At 42.1% G+C, this 15,589-nt stretch overlaps 1 protein-coding gene across 1 annotated transcript in view; it reads right to left on the reverse strand.

Moving 5' to 3' along the window:
- LOC121684214 (calsyntenin-2-like) overlaps window positions 1-15,589 on the reverse strand; it is a 70,124-nt gene that overhangs the window by 53,653 nt on the left and 882 nt on the right.

The raw sequence follows: 15,589 nt of genomic DNA on the forward strand, positions 1-15,589 counted from the left end.
GAGAGAGAGAGAGGGAGAGAGAGAGGGAGAGAGAGAGAGGGAGAGAGAGAGGCAGAAAGAGATGGATAGAGATAGAGAGAGAGAGAGAGAGGGAGAGAGAGAGGGAGAGAGAGAGGCAGAAAGAGATGGATAGAGATAGAGAGGGAGAGAGAGAGGGAGAGAGAGAGGGAGAGAGTTGAAGAGAGTCTTCAGTCCTGTAATACTCAGTGAATATAGTAGAGGGTAATACTTAGTGAATATATAATAGTAGATGAGAACTGCTGGCTGGCTGACTATAGTGTTCCAGTGATCCCTAATTGAAGGAGACTCCAATCGCATTAACTTAATTCTGCAAGCCCAACTCACTTTCCTCTCCACAATTAACCGCAGCAGAGGGAGGGAGAGCAACTCCTTTCTTTTTCTTCCACAGCCATCCACAACCGCAAGAGGATGGACTGACGAGGAGAACAAGAACTCTCCTCTTTCGCCCTGATTCCCTTAGCCTCCCGTGCTCATCAATTAAGGCCAGATCAGCTCCTCTCCTCCACCTCTCCACCCCTCTCTTTTCTTTCTTTTTCCACCCCTCTCCTCACCCTCTACCCCTCTTTCTCTTCTTCTCCCTGCCTCCCCTTCCTTTCTATTATTTCCATCCCTCCCTCTCCTCCCTCCCTCACCTCTTACTGTCTTGCCCTTCCTCCCCCTCTTTTCCTCCTCTCCTCTTTTCCTCCTCTCCTCTTTTCCTCCTCTCCTATTTTCCTCCTCTCCTCTTTTCCTCCTCTCCTCTTTTCCTCCTCTCCTCTTTTCCTCCTCTCCTATTTTCCTCCCCTCCTACTCTCTCTCTGGGTTTCCTTCCCCTCCCCTCTTCTAACTCTCTTCCCTTTCTCTTTTCATCTCTTCATTCTTCTATAAGGGATGGAAAAATGCTCACTGGGGGGACAAAACCTACAGTTCAAGACTGTGGAACAAAAGAGAACAAATTATACATTTAATTACCTATTTTTATCTCTTTACAATTTTCCTTCACTGCTAGTTCTAACTATGCTATTTTGTTCCCTCAGCAATGAAGCCCCTTTTCTCCTAATTTGAATAAATACAGAGATTTTAACCACACATAGATAGATAGATAGATAGATAGATAGATAGATAAGCAGAAAAAAGTAATTAAAAGTATATCATATAAAATACACAGCTAAGCAATAAGGACAGTAGAAGATAAAGAATATACTAAATATACTAAAATACAAATTATACTAAATAACACTTAATCTAATCAGTTCTAAAAACAGTATCCACATAGTGGGTGATTAATCAAGAGGTGCTTGCAATGACAGGCAGGGACTGAGTCTGTGATTCTCTGTGCATAGTAAGGTAAGGTAAGGTGCTCCGTGTAACTGAGTGTCATGGTGATGGTGCAAATGAGTAAGTCCAACAGTGCAACAGTGCAAGAATAAAGTCTAGAGACCAGCATAAAATAAATATGGACATATCAGCGAGTAGGCAAAGTAATATAAGAAAAAACTATAGAAAAAACTATATCTATATCTATCGTAACACCCCCAATTATCACCAATCTAAAACAACGATGTTTTTTAACACTTCAAAATAACATTTGCTAAATTAACCTTACATTTTTCAGTAGCCATAGGTGTGTAGATTTGAACAAAATCTGGTTTGGTTCTTAACGAGAACATTTACTGCCTGAAATATCCGATTTTGTTTACCACGCTCGGAGTTATAGTGCTGGTCTGATGGGTCGCCTATTTACACCGTTTCAGTGGCACATGAACGGTTAGACCGAGAATTCTCGTTGTGAAATTAAAATTCTACTGGAGCTCCAAGCGGTTGTGTACACGCAGCCTTACAACACTGTTTACAGCTCTTTGAGTCACGGTAAAATGTCATTTTTGGTACATAGCTAATTTAGATACACCTATGGTGTGGGTGGTTGCGTTTCTTTAGGAGTCCGCTGTCTTGGTTTGTATAGAAATCGATATTAAGTGACACATACACGCAAGACGGTGAAAATACGGGACCGACGGTAATAGGGGGAGTTCCAAACATGGAGGGGGTGAAGAGGCAGACAGACTCTGCGGAGAAGTCTATTTCTCCTCTTCCCTTAAGTGAAGCATTGAACAGTTCAATGGCCCTGGGGACAAATGACTTCCTCAGTCTGTCTGTTGTGCAAGGCAGTGAGCGAAGTCTCCAGCTGATCAGGCTTTTCTGCTTTACAATAGTGCTGTGGAGTGGATGACACTCATTGTCCAAGATGTTGATCAGTTTGTTCAGGGTCCTTTTGTCAGATATTGAAGTGATGCACTCCAGTTCAGCTCCCACTACAGAGCCAGCTTTCCTTACCAGCCTGTCAAGTCGCCCCGCATCCTTCTTCTTTGTGCTTCCTCCCCATCATACCACTGCATAGAAGAGGACGCTGGCAACAACAGACTGGTAGAACATCCTGAGGAGCTTGCTGCACACATTGAAGGACCGCAGCCTCCTCAGGAAGTACAGCCTGCTCTGCCCCATCTTGTAGAGTGTGTCAGTGTTGGCTGACCAGTCCAGTTTATTGTCCAGGTGGAGACCCAGATACTTGTAGGTGCTTACCACCTCCACATTGACCCCATCAATGGAGACTGGTAGCAGAGTGGGCTTAGACCTGCTGAAATCCACCACCATCTCCTTGGTCTTTGAAGTGTTGAGTTGAAGGTGATTGAGTTTGCACCATTGCACAATGTCCTCCACCAGGCTCTTGTACTCCTCCTCCTGCTCGTTCCTGATACACCCCACAATTGCAGCATCATCAGAAAACTTCTGCATGTGGCATGACTCGGTGTTGTAGCAGAAGTCAGATGTGTACAGGGTGAACAGGACTGGTTAGAGCACAGTTCCCTGTGGAGCTCCGGTGCTGCTGATCACAGTGTCTAGAGGCTGAGACTCCTGAGTTTTAATACTTTGTTTATTGTGACTCAGACTGCTTGATCTTAATACTGCTAGATTACAACAGGTAAACTAAAAGGGATCTTAATCTGCTTTCCTACAAATGACAAATGAAACATCCACTTTGTGAGATAAAATCTGCTATACCAGAGTTTAAAATATGCTATTTCTACTTTGTGAAATAAATTGTACTATCCAACTCATTCCTGAGCCAAACATGGGGCGTCGCCATGACACTATATTTAGAAAAACGGTTTTCTATTTCCGGCTAAAGCTGCATTGTGCTGATTTAAATAGACATTGCCTGAAATATCCTAAGCCATGTACAAATAAACGTATATTTACACTTTTACAGTCATATATTATAGAACAGGGGTGGGCAAACTGCGGCCCAGGGGCCGAATCCGGCCCGCCAAGCACTTTCATCCGGCCACCGAGCATTTCATTTGGTTATCAGGCTGTTGCTATTTTTTTCCTGCGATAGAGGCGACGTTGGTTAGCTTTACTGCAAACTGCTTTTCACCCCCCTTAGAGAACGTTTACAATGTCAATGTCAAAACATCATGTTAAATAGAGATATCATCATGTTAAACGAAGTTAACTCTTAGTTATCTCCTTTGCAGAAGATATAACGTGAACATTATGCGATCCATTTAATTGGGAACGCGCACTAGCCATAGCGGAGCAGGCAGAAGATCATTGAGAAATAAACGTGAATTAAAGCGACTGTCTTAAAGCGACAGTGCACAATTTATACATTTGTTAAACAACATAAAATTAGCAGTATTTTTAAGCAATTCATATTTTAAAAGAAGTACTTTTCATACTAAATTATAGGCTATTTTTTTATTATTTTTTTATGTGTGTGTAGTGCGGCCCACCTGCCAATTTTCAAAACCCAATGTGGCCCTTGAGCCAAAAAGTTTGCCCACCCCTGTTATAGAATGTCCATACTGAGTGCAGAGTTGTCCACATTTGCAAAGAAATTAGTTGAAGAATATACTAGTAAGCCTGTTGAGACTCCCTGCACTAAGTTATTATGTAAACAGAATGAGTGGAAGATGAGAGCTGGATGGAAGTATGGGTTTCATGAATAGGGTGGAAACCAGAGCTTAGAAGTGCTCGGTTTCCGAATCAAATATCTGCTTTGTGAAATTAAGTCTGCTATTCACCTTATTCCGCGCGCAAACATGGGGGCGCTAGCTTTGCCCATATTGTCTCCGAACTTCCGATTGAGCAGTACATCCATTGCGATACATTGAGATAGCAGAGCTCTATCGAGATGACTGGCATCATATATTATGGGTCATCCTAAAGTTAGGAAAGTTTATTTAGGATTTTGGTGACTTAAGACATTTCTGTTATACAGCTTTCCTATCTGAAGTTAGGAAAAAACTGACTTTGGAGCGGCTGTTCTGTAAGTTAGCCTCTCTATCCTCTTCTGCCGTGTTATCCCAATGAATCTAACTAGACGTAGCTAGCCGACCGGAAGTTTAAAGACAACATGGAATTTTAAAAAATGGGCGGGGCTGAATAAGGTGAATACCACAGCTATTTCAACCACCCTACTCCCTCGTCATTCCTCTCATGATTGTTTGTGGCATATATCTTTATCAGGGTGTCTGACTTTGATTGGTTTTCCCTGCAGAGAGGAGGCTCGTGTTAAATTAACTGCCATGATTGTGTCAATGTCTGATTGCTTTTGAAGACCTGCTGATGAAAAATCACAAATACTTCTCATTGAGAGCCATGTTGAGGCATTTTTTTTGTTTATCAAATAATTAAAACAATCATTACATCATGCTGATGAAATGTTGATAACATTTACGTTAATGAAATATGGTTTGAATTCAATATGGTTTGAATTCCAGGTAGAATGGAAGTAAAGATCTAATTTCCAACTGCAGGTACCCTGATGGATATAACATTTGATTGTATTTTCAGTTAAATTCGAATAAACTACAGAACTCTAACATAGACAGCGCACATTGTCTGGACTATCCACTCTGGGAAGCGGCTGCTTAAAGGCTGCCACTATAATCCTTGTTAGTTTAATTCATGACATTTCAATATACCCATAGACGAAAAAGCATATGACACACACACACACACACACACAGACACACATACACACACACAGGGGCATGGATCTGTGCCAAATTAGTATCTCCTCAGTGACTGTCTTAGAGCATTGCCGTTTGATGTTCAGGAATTCCACTGTAATTATTGCGGTGAGGTGAGGTCCTGCCTGTTCCTGGTTTTCTCACTCTTGTTGTTGTAGTTGTTTTCTCTGTTTCTTTAGGGATCCTTTTTGCTGTCTGCTTTGTCTGGCTCTGTAGACACCTTGCCAGGGCTCAGATAAATGAGATCTCAACACCACCCTGAATGAACAACATTTACACCAATCCTTGTAATGCCTTGTAATGACTGTATACCAATACTTGCAAGAACATACCGGTAGTATGGAAGCACACAAAAGCCTGCATGTGAAAGACTGATTCAGTCCCAGACTGCATTTGGTTGCTTAAATCTAAAGTTGACTGATATTTAGCAGACGCTATGATCCAAAGCAACATGGACTCGCAATGGCAGGAATCCCACCCTCTTTGGCTACCATATCTACACTGTAACTGACAGCAGGTGTTGACGAGTGGGTAAAATAACAGATCAGTGTCCCTCTCCCCCTGGTTAACAGAAAAAGAAAAGCACATCGTCCACCCCACCCAGTCTGTCTATTCATCCATTACCCACAGTCTGCCATCTTTTTGCTACTTTAAGTGCTTGTCTACAGGATCCAACCTTTCATGTCCATTTGCATCCCACCCATTACTGCGCTATATGGCCTTACTGTCTCCTCCGAGTTTAATGGTTAATGGTTGTTATATGGAGATGTTGTCTGTGTATGTGTGCATGCGTGTATGTGTGTGTGCATGAGAGAGAGAGAGAGAGAGAGACAGAGACAGAGACAGAGATTTGTTAATGGATAGTTACAGAGAATAGTGTGATCCAATATGAATTTAGTAGAGTCCAGAAAGAAAGATTTTTTTCTTCCCCATGGCAACATCTTAAAGGGGAGAATCAAAGTGGACTGGAAGCCAGTAGCCGCTTACAAAACAGCAGGCCCCAGCAGTGATAAACATGTTTGTTACGCCACAGAGATAGATGAAAGATGAAAGCACGTGTTTGATGTTTATGACTCAAACAGCACAACAAAACAACAAAAAGGCAGGAGTCTGTGACAATGGGATCACAAAAGCATGCAGCAAAGACACACGTGTGCACACACAAATACACATGTGTACCCACAGACAGACAGATGTTCACACACACACACGCACACACACACACAAAACAGAGAAATATACACACACAGACACACACACATATGAGCAGAAATATGAACACATTTATAAAATCATATATGAACAGCTTCTGTTCAGGGCAAGATTATTGCATATACAGTAAGTTTATGACTTTTATTGATGTGTTGTGGCTGAACTTCTCCAATAATCTGTATATTGTCAATGAGTAGTGTAATTTTAGGATTTGGATGTCCCAAGTGTGCTTTGTTTTTGGTGATGTAAGTACATGACAGTTTATTCTGACAGAGGGAAAGAGGGAAAGAGGAGTGGTGAGTGGAGGAGAGCAGGGAAAGAAGAGAAAAGAAAAGGGCCGATAGGAGAAAAAGAAAGGAGAGGAGCGGAAATCATTTTAATGTCCATCCTTTGGTACACACCCAAGGTGTGTGTGTGTGTGTGTGTGTGTGTGTGTGTGTGTGTGTGTGTGTGTGTGTGTGTGTGTGAGAGAGAGAGAGTTTGTGTTTTGATGTGTTTCCTGGAATGCATAATGTGGTTTTGAATATTTACTGGCATGAGACAGGAGCCTGCTTCAGTGCTGTCACCACCCCAGCTGTGTCTCATACCTGAGGTACGCTGTCCATCAGCTTTGCCTGCAGGGGGAAGTGTGTCACCCTTATATTCTCTCCCTTTCACAGGGTCACAGAGCATCATATGAGGGCAGGATGTCGCAATCACTGGTCACATCCTGCAACGAGCCTTTTTACATTGTAACTACTCCATGTCCTGGTATTTCTGTGTGATCTGTGATTGATTGAACTCTGTGTCTGTGGGTGAGTTGGGCTTCTGTTCATTTGTGTGTTAAGGGCTGTTCACCCCAAGAATGATGATTATAAAGACGCAACCGCACAAGCCCGCAACTAAAGCGATGAGTGTCCATACTGACCGACAGGAAAGTATCTTCTCTTCTTCTGTTGGTTAATGTGATGTCTAAAATTCAATAGATTCTGATTAAATGTCAGCTTTTTGTTTGTTCGCTCAAACAATTATCTCCAATGATATTGATCATGTTACTGTATTTATGTTGTTTTTGCTATAGTATGCAATGTGTTATATTAACTAGAGCAATACTTAAGACTGTTGTTTTTGTTAAATCTATAGTTCCTGGTGTGAACGGTTCTTTAGTGTTTGTCTGCCTTCATCTCCAGTGTTCGACTGCTACTTGAATCACTATATTGACTGACAGCATTTGCTCCTCAGCCTGCAGAGACCCTTCAATGAGACACAAATGCACACACACACACACACACACATGCACACACACACACACACACACACACACACACGCACGCACGCACGCAGGTGTTTGGGAGCAGACCTGGGAATCTGCCTCAGACTGAAGGCTGGTTTATGGTTCTGCTTCCGATACGCATCGTGAACCTTTTCCAGTTGTATAGTATATATGCATACAGTATATATATATTCTTTCTACCCCTCCCTTGTTTCAATTTCACAATCCATCTCGCTCTATCATTTTGTCACTCTTTCTCTATTCTTTTTAGCTCTCCCCATCCCTCTCTCCCTGTCCCTTTCTCTCTCTATCCCAATCATCTCCTTCATTCGCTGCCTGTGGAGTAGGAAGATTAGCCAACCTACATTTCTCCAACAAGTTTTTTTTGCCTCTGATTTCCTTATTTAGATTCACACTCACACACACACACACACACACACTCACACACACACACACACACACACACACACACACACACACACACACACACACACACACACGCACACACACGCGCACGCACACCCAGACACACACATACATCCACATCTAATCACACTGATATATACTGAAACATACAGTAGAGACAAAACACACTCTAAACATATTCACTTTGACAAAAGTGTGCTGATGCTGTTTGGCAAAAGATGGAGGAAACGCAGCACTGTTGTCAGACAGTAGAGCTGACGTACATTCAAATTTGCAAAAGCAGTGTTCAAATTCAAACGATCAAATACAAACGTTCAATTTTAACTGTTCAGAGAAAACAAGCCACAAATGTTGGGCTGAAGGGTTTCTTTCTGCACAGAAATTGTGAGTGTGAGAGAGAGTGTGTGTGTGTGTATGTGTCTGATATGACTGTGAGAGAGAGTGTGTGTGTGTATGTGTGTGATATGTTTCTGTATAAAGAAAGTTTTGTATACTGATGGGGGACAGAGACCCCATCTACCCTTGCAAATACTCTAAGCTTTCATCTCCACACAAATGAGCATTTAGGCTGTGAAATGTAATGCATACTGAATGTCAGCTTCCCTGCCGTGATACGCACACACACACACACACACACACACACACACACAAAAAGAGACAGACAAACACATACACATCGGGAGGCAGAAGCACAAACACAGTGCGCCACCTCCACTTTTCTGATTTCCATAATTTATCTGCACATTAGCGGACATGTGCAGTTTGTTTTGGACTCATCTGCATTTATACAGAAAAGCGGCACACTCGGTTTGGTTGCTGCTCCATAGGTTTGGAGAGAGAGAGGGAGGTGCAGAGAGAGAGAGAAAGAAGGAGGGATTATGAGAGGGGAGAGACAGATAAGGGAGAGAATGAGAGATGGAGAGAGAGTGAGAGAATGAGAAAGATGAGGGAGAGAGAAAGTGAGAAATGGAGAGAGAGAGAGAGAGAGAGCGAGAGAAGGGGAGAACGAGGACTAGTCTGGTAATGAGTTATCTAAATTCAGACTTCCTGCTCGCTGCTGGAATTACTCCCAAGCCCAGGGCTGGCATGCAGCGACTGGTGCGGGGAATGCAGGCAGCACAGCACGGACTGAGAGAAGAGAGAGAGAGAGAGAGAGAGAGAGAGAGAGAGAGAGAGAGAGAGAGAGAGAGAGAGAATGCAGGGAGCACAGCATAGACTGAGAAAAGAGAAAGAGAGAGATGAAGACAGGGGGGGGTTGCACAGGCAGCACAGACACAGTTGACTTTTAAAACTGGGGGGCCATGTGACCAGTTGAAGACTAACCTCCACGATCACATATTTATGGAACAAAACCCCCTTCTTTCCAGTTTACACATTTTCAGTTTGCTTTGAGAGTATACAGTACTCTCCCACTATTCTTGTCTCCACCAAGGATTTAAACATAGATATCATCTTTTTAGGTGTGTGTGATTTAGGAAACACCAGCTTTGTTACCCCAATAAGAAATTGCCCATCATATATCGCTAATGGCCCCCAAGAGAATAGAGACAGAGTGAGAGGGAGGAGGGGAATGCAGGCAGCACAGACACACACGGAGAGAAGAGAAGAGAAGAAAAGGAGAGAGCGGAAGAAAGTGTAGAGTCGGAGAAAAGAGTTTTGTCAAACAATGACTTGATCTGTCCTGGGCATCAACGAGTTGAATAGGTCTTTCGTATGTGCACACACAATCACACACACGCACACAGAGAAGCAAAACCTTTGTTTAGTCATGATGAAACTCTCATGTCTTGAGGGGAACACGCTTGATCTCAGTTATAGTGGCAAAGGTTCTACTTAAATTAAGCGGACATGTGTGTGTGTGTGTGTGCGTGTGTGTATGTGTGTGTGTGTGTTGCACATACTGTACATATAGACTAGGGGTGGGACAAAATTAAGATATGCCAATATATCTTATGACTTCTTTTTGCCATACATTATCTTACAGCAAGCATTGAATTAATGCATAAACTTAAAGGGGAAATCCGGTGTAGTTTGAACACGAGTTTGAACGTTCGTTGGGGAGCAAAAAAACGCTAATCCAGATTCTAAACGAGCCTGTTTTTAGTCGACACTTCCAAAATGCTAACGCTGGTAGCGATTGGGCATCTCTCATGGTAAAAAGATTGCTGATTTTAAATCACTTTCGAGGCTCAAAGTAGCTCAACACTTCTTTGGTAGTATAATGAGTATGATGGTTTTAGCGGTATACCGCACTACCGCAGTAATTTCTTGCTTTTTAACCACGGTAAGAAAAAATCCATATTGTCCAGGACCACCAGGATTGGCCACCACAGAGTCCAGACCTTCAGCCTATTGAGAATCTTTGGGATGTGCTGGAGAAGACTTGGCGAACAATTAATGCAACGCTGGACGGAAATAAATGTTGTGACATTATAGAAGCTTGTGGAAATGATGCCGCAGCGAATGCGTGCCATAATCAAAGCTAAAGGCAGTCCAACAAAATATTAGAGTATAAGTAAGTAAGTATTTAATTGTCAATCTCGCAAGAGAAATTTGTCTTGGGCACACAAGGAGCATACACAATACATACACAAAGATTTTTACATAGACATTTATAAAGCACGAAACACATGGTACCCCTTCCCCCATCCCCACCCCACAAAAAAAAAACATTATAAGGTGTATGACCTTATCCTGTGGCAATATCTCTAAAACAAAATGAAACCTACACTATATCCTAAGAGCACAGTAGTGTGTAACTGACTCAAACAGAATCAGTGTAATGACTACAGACTACAGGGACCCAGGTGCGAGGAGCAAGGAGTTTTAATTAGCGACAGTACAAAGGGAAGATCCACAGACGTAATTCAATACAGTCCAAGTTCGGTACACAGGCAGGCAGGGAAAAAACAGGCAAATGTGTCCAAAACACAATCCAAAAGGGCAGGTCAGATAACACGGTCCAAGTCAATGCACAGGTCGTTCAGAAAATCGAAAGCATCAGTCCACATACAGAATCCAAAAATCACAGTCGGGAAGACAATCTAGGTCATACACGAATTATCCAAATACATAGAATCACGGCTTAGTAAGTTTCACAAGTTGCAAACAATACCTCACACTGAGGCCAACCAGGAGAGTCTCTAAAATAGTATACGGCTCATTAGTGCATTACTTTCAGGTGTTTAAAACTCCGGTGAGCCCGGTCGGCTCTGGAGGGGGCGTGGTCGCTGTGACTGCTCTCCCCGTGACAGCAGCGGCAGAGGGCGCAGCTCCGATGTTACAATCAGATCATATGACTCATCTGTGTGACGATAAAATGTGTTGCTCATGCATAATTGAATAGTTTTAGTTTTGACTGAAGTGTTTCATTTTGTAAAATGACTGAGGTGTTATCTGAAATATCTAAAGTGTGTGTATCTTGGTGTGGTATTTTGAAAAAGAAGCCTGGTTTTCAAAATTGTGCTTAAGCAATCATAAAATATCTGTAATCTCAGTGATTTTTTTTACTCATTCCCTCACACACATAACCACAAAACATGCACACACACACACACACACACATACACACACACACACACACACACACACACGCACACGCACACACACACACGCACACGCACACGCACACACACGCACACGCACACACACACACACACGCACACACACACTAACACAGACATCCCCACTCACCATACACAAAAACACACCATTCTCAAGGTTACCCCGATCTGTCTCATTCTAGGTCACCTCCATTAGATTACCATGCTGGGGACACTGGTGAGCGGAGAGCGATACTTTGTGCGAGTGTGTATGTGTGTGTTCACGTGTGCACATGTGTGTGTATGTGTGTGTTCACGTGTGCACATGTGTGTGTGTTTCTCTGCTTGTGTGGATATCTAAGGGTATTAGTGTCTGTGTGTGTGTGGGGGGGGGGGGTGTTTCTGTGTGTGTGCAAGTGCATGTGTGTGTACGTGCATGTGTATGAGTGTGTGTGTGTAGGGAGGGGGGGGTGTAAGGGTATGAGTGTCTGTGTGTGTTCGGTGTGTGTGTGTAGGTATCTAAGGGTTATTAGTGTCTGTGTCTGTGTGTGTGGGAATGTGTCTTTCTGTGTGTGTTTGTGTGTGTGTGTGCAAGTAAATGTGTGTATGCCTGCGTGTGTACTGTATGTGTGTGGGTATGTGAGTGTGTGTTTGTGGCCAGAGAGAGGAGACTAACATTACAGGGAGCTTGGGGAGTTTAACTCATTTAAATCAGACTCCCCAGAGAACAGAGCCAAACAAACCAAACAAAACCAAATCAATGATCTGAGCCTCAGTGGGCTATACTACGAAACTCGATTAGTGGGTTAGCGAGGTATGTTGAGCTCAAGGCCAGGGTATGCTGTGACACGAAAGTGGCTCTGGTTAAGCGTTGCTGTATCACCATGGTGTCTTATGCTGCCAACCAAACCTGGTCGGGAGGAGGTTATCAGCTAAGACTTTGGGGTTAGATCAGCACAACAAAACGTGATTGGTGGACACAGGCCCTTAAAGCACTAAACGTAGCTTCTTAGCCCCTCCTTTGACAATGGTGTCACCTTTTGTGGGTATTCCCTGGACCTCGGAGCCCGCATTGTACAGGGGGTCTCTCCGGAGACAGAGGGTCTTTCGGGACAGATCCGATTCCTTGGCATGCTTGAGAATATTCTTTATTCTTTTTGTTTCATTTGCAGGTGGGTTTTGAATATAATTGTTAAGGGTCCTCTCTGAAGGAAGTGTTTAATGTTGCTTTTTGTGGAAGTTCTTTGTCCAATAAATCTTTTGGGTTTGTTTAGAAGAAATACAATATAGACGGAAATAGCCTACATTAGGGCTGTAACGATATACGATTCGAAACCGAAATCGCGACATTCATATCAACGATACTGTGTAGTGGTGTGAAAAGGCAGAATCGCGACACACCTTTAGTGTTTCACGCAGTGCTTTGCATCTTACGCGGCCGCAAAAGCAACCCACATCTCCCGCTTTACTTATCGGTAGCCTACGTTTAGGGGTGGGCAATATATATCGTCTGCGATAATATCGTGATTGTTGTTTTAACGATGTGCAAATTTACATTATCGAGTATTTAAATTACTTATGGGGAAAAAACACTCGAAATCATGCACTGAAGACTCATACATTCCCAGGAGGTAGGCTATGCGGGAGAAGTGCAGCAGAGCAAGTGTCACGTGATCACTAGTGGGTCACAACGTTGTCCCACGCAGCCTAATGTTTATTTTGTGTAGCTAGAGTAGCCTACTTGGGATTTTATGCGGCTACTTCTGTTCAAGTAGCATTGATGAGACAGTCACGTTTTTTTCCTACACGGTATTATATGGAGAGAAAACATTAGCCTTTGATTATTTTAATAGTCAGTTGTAAACAAATAACTATTCTCATGTAACTCTTTTGTAAATGGATTGAAGTTCGCTCTAAATATCTACGTTTACCGATTATGCTAACCGTTAGCATCTCTATGGGATTTCTCATATACATTAGCCATAAGCTAACGCATTAGTTTCTATTCTGTAACTTGGAATGCTAGCCTACGTGATTGCTCTAAAACAAAACATAGAAGGAAATAACTGAGATGTAGGCTACTCTGTTGGTCTGCTCTTAGTTTTACAGTGAATCCTATGTAAAGGTTTGAAAGGAACTTCAGCTTCAAACTTTCTCTTGGGAAACTGTTAGGCCTATTCATCTTCTCTAATGTAGCTGGCTAGACCATGTCATTGCCACACACACAAGTGGGGGCCGAATTGGAAATGTGTCAGAGTGACAATGCATTGGTTGATTTGGTTAAAAAGTCACAGGTTAGGTTATTGGTTATTATTGTAATGATGCTATTCATAAATAATGAGCTGTAAAGTAACTCAGACTTTAACAAAAACATTTCTTTAAAGGATATCGACTAATTATTGTTATCGTCAAAATCACAAAAAATATTGAGATATTATTTTTTGTCCATATCGCCCACCCCTACCTACGTTGTCCAAAAACAAACAAATAAATAAATAATAATGTCATACCTCTCCTTGCTTTCATTGTAGACTATGTGTGAAGACGACTAGCTAAATTACTATTTAATCCACTTAGCATCATTAGCATGCTGCACATATTTGTTTAAAACTCTTGCATTGAACTTGACTGATCATCTCAATACCAACGTTTCCCAAAAGGGCCTTACCTTGAAACTTAAACACACATGGGAAAACTGAACAGTCCAATCAGTAGACTACGATAGGCTAAGCTAGCCAACTATGCTACTTTGTTTACAATATTTCCAGGCTTCAACCAGACAGCTGAATTAAAGAGGTAGAGTTGTAATAAAAAATAGCAGGCCTAGGCTATAGGCTAATCTGCATAAAGTGTGCAGAAAAATATTTTTACATCAGGATATAAAATAATAGATATATTATATTGTAATCCTCTGGTGTTCTAAGGGGAGGCTAGTAAAATGTTATTTAATAAAATGTCTAGAGCCCCCCCCCCCCCCCCCCCCCCCCCAAAAAAAAAGAAAAATCGAGATTTGTATCGAACCGTGGGTCAAAAATCGTGATACAAACCGAATCGTGAGGTTGGTGTATCGTTACAGCCCTAGCCTACATTTGTTCATCTTTCACTACGCCGCCGCCTCTCCCTCACAGCTGTTGAAAACATATGCTGTACAGTTATTGCATAGGGTGAAGTTAAAGTGAATTCTCTAAATTATAGAATAAAATACATTTCCACAAAGCAGGTTGGACATTGCTTTTGCATTTTGAAATCATCATCACTCTGTTGGGATTAATGGCGAACAATTCAGCCTGTGGCATATGTATTTTTCAGAAAATATGCAGAATCTTTTCACTTACGAATTTACACAATCAGCTTTTTTTATGCCAGCATGCCTCCCTAGCTTATCATGTGCAACTGTGCACCTAGCAGTGATCTCTGCATGCTATTCTTCTAAATAGTATAACTCGTTCCTCTTGCGTGAAATAAATCGCTATAGATTGATCCATTTTTGTAAAGGTGAGTAAAATGATGCACCCTCTTTATGGGAACACGCATTGAAACTAAAGAGAAAAACCTGGCTTGACGAATTTACTCGTAAGTGAGCTTCAAGACACCATTTAACTCTGATGGTCGAGTTTTGTATTTGTCGATCCAGGTTATCCAAAGAAAGCCTGGGTATGTTCAGAGTGCTTTGTAGTATACCCCACAGGTGTTGCTCTATGTAACACTTGCCATGATATATATACACACACACACACACACACACACACACACTTTCTCAGCACTGCATATGAGTATTTATGTAATGAATGTGATGCTGTAAACAAACAATTTCAGCTGGACAGTCACTGGACTACAGATAATGACTAATATTAAAGGTGTAATGATCATTCAATGCTCAATTAAAGGTGTAATGATCATTCAATGCTCAATGACACTGATTCGGAAGATGTACTGGCATCAAATCATTTGTCTCTAATAGGCCTATAGCTTCTTCTGCACCTGTAGGCTATTAAAACCATTCTCCACCCATGTGCTCTAGTGACTTTTTCCTGTCCTACTCATAAACTCACACACTGGACCGCAGGAACAGGAATCTCACACAGGAATTCACTTGCTGTGACACAGAGGAGAATAGAAGC

This window comes from Alosa sapidissima, chromosome 15, assembly GCF_018492685.1.
Source record: "Alosa sapidissima isolate fAloSap1 chromosome 15, fAloSap1.pri, whole genome shotgun sequence".
Lineage (NCBI taxonomy): Eukaryota > Metazoa > Chordata > Actinopteri > Clupeiformes > Clupeidae > Alosa > Alosa sapidissima.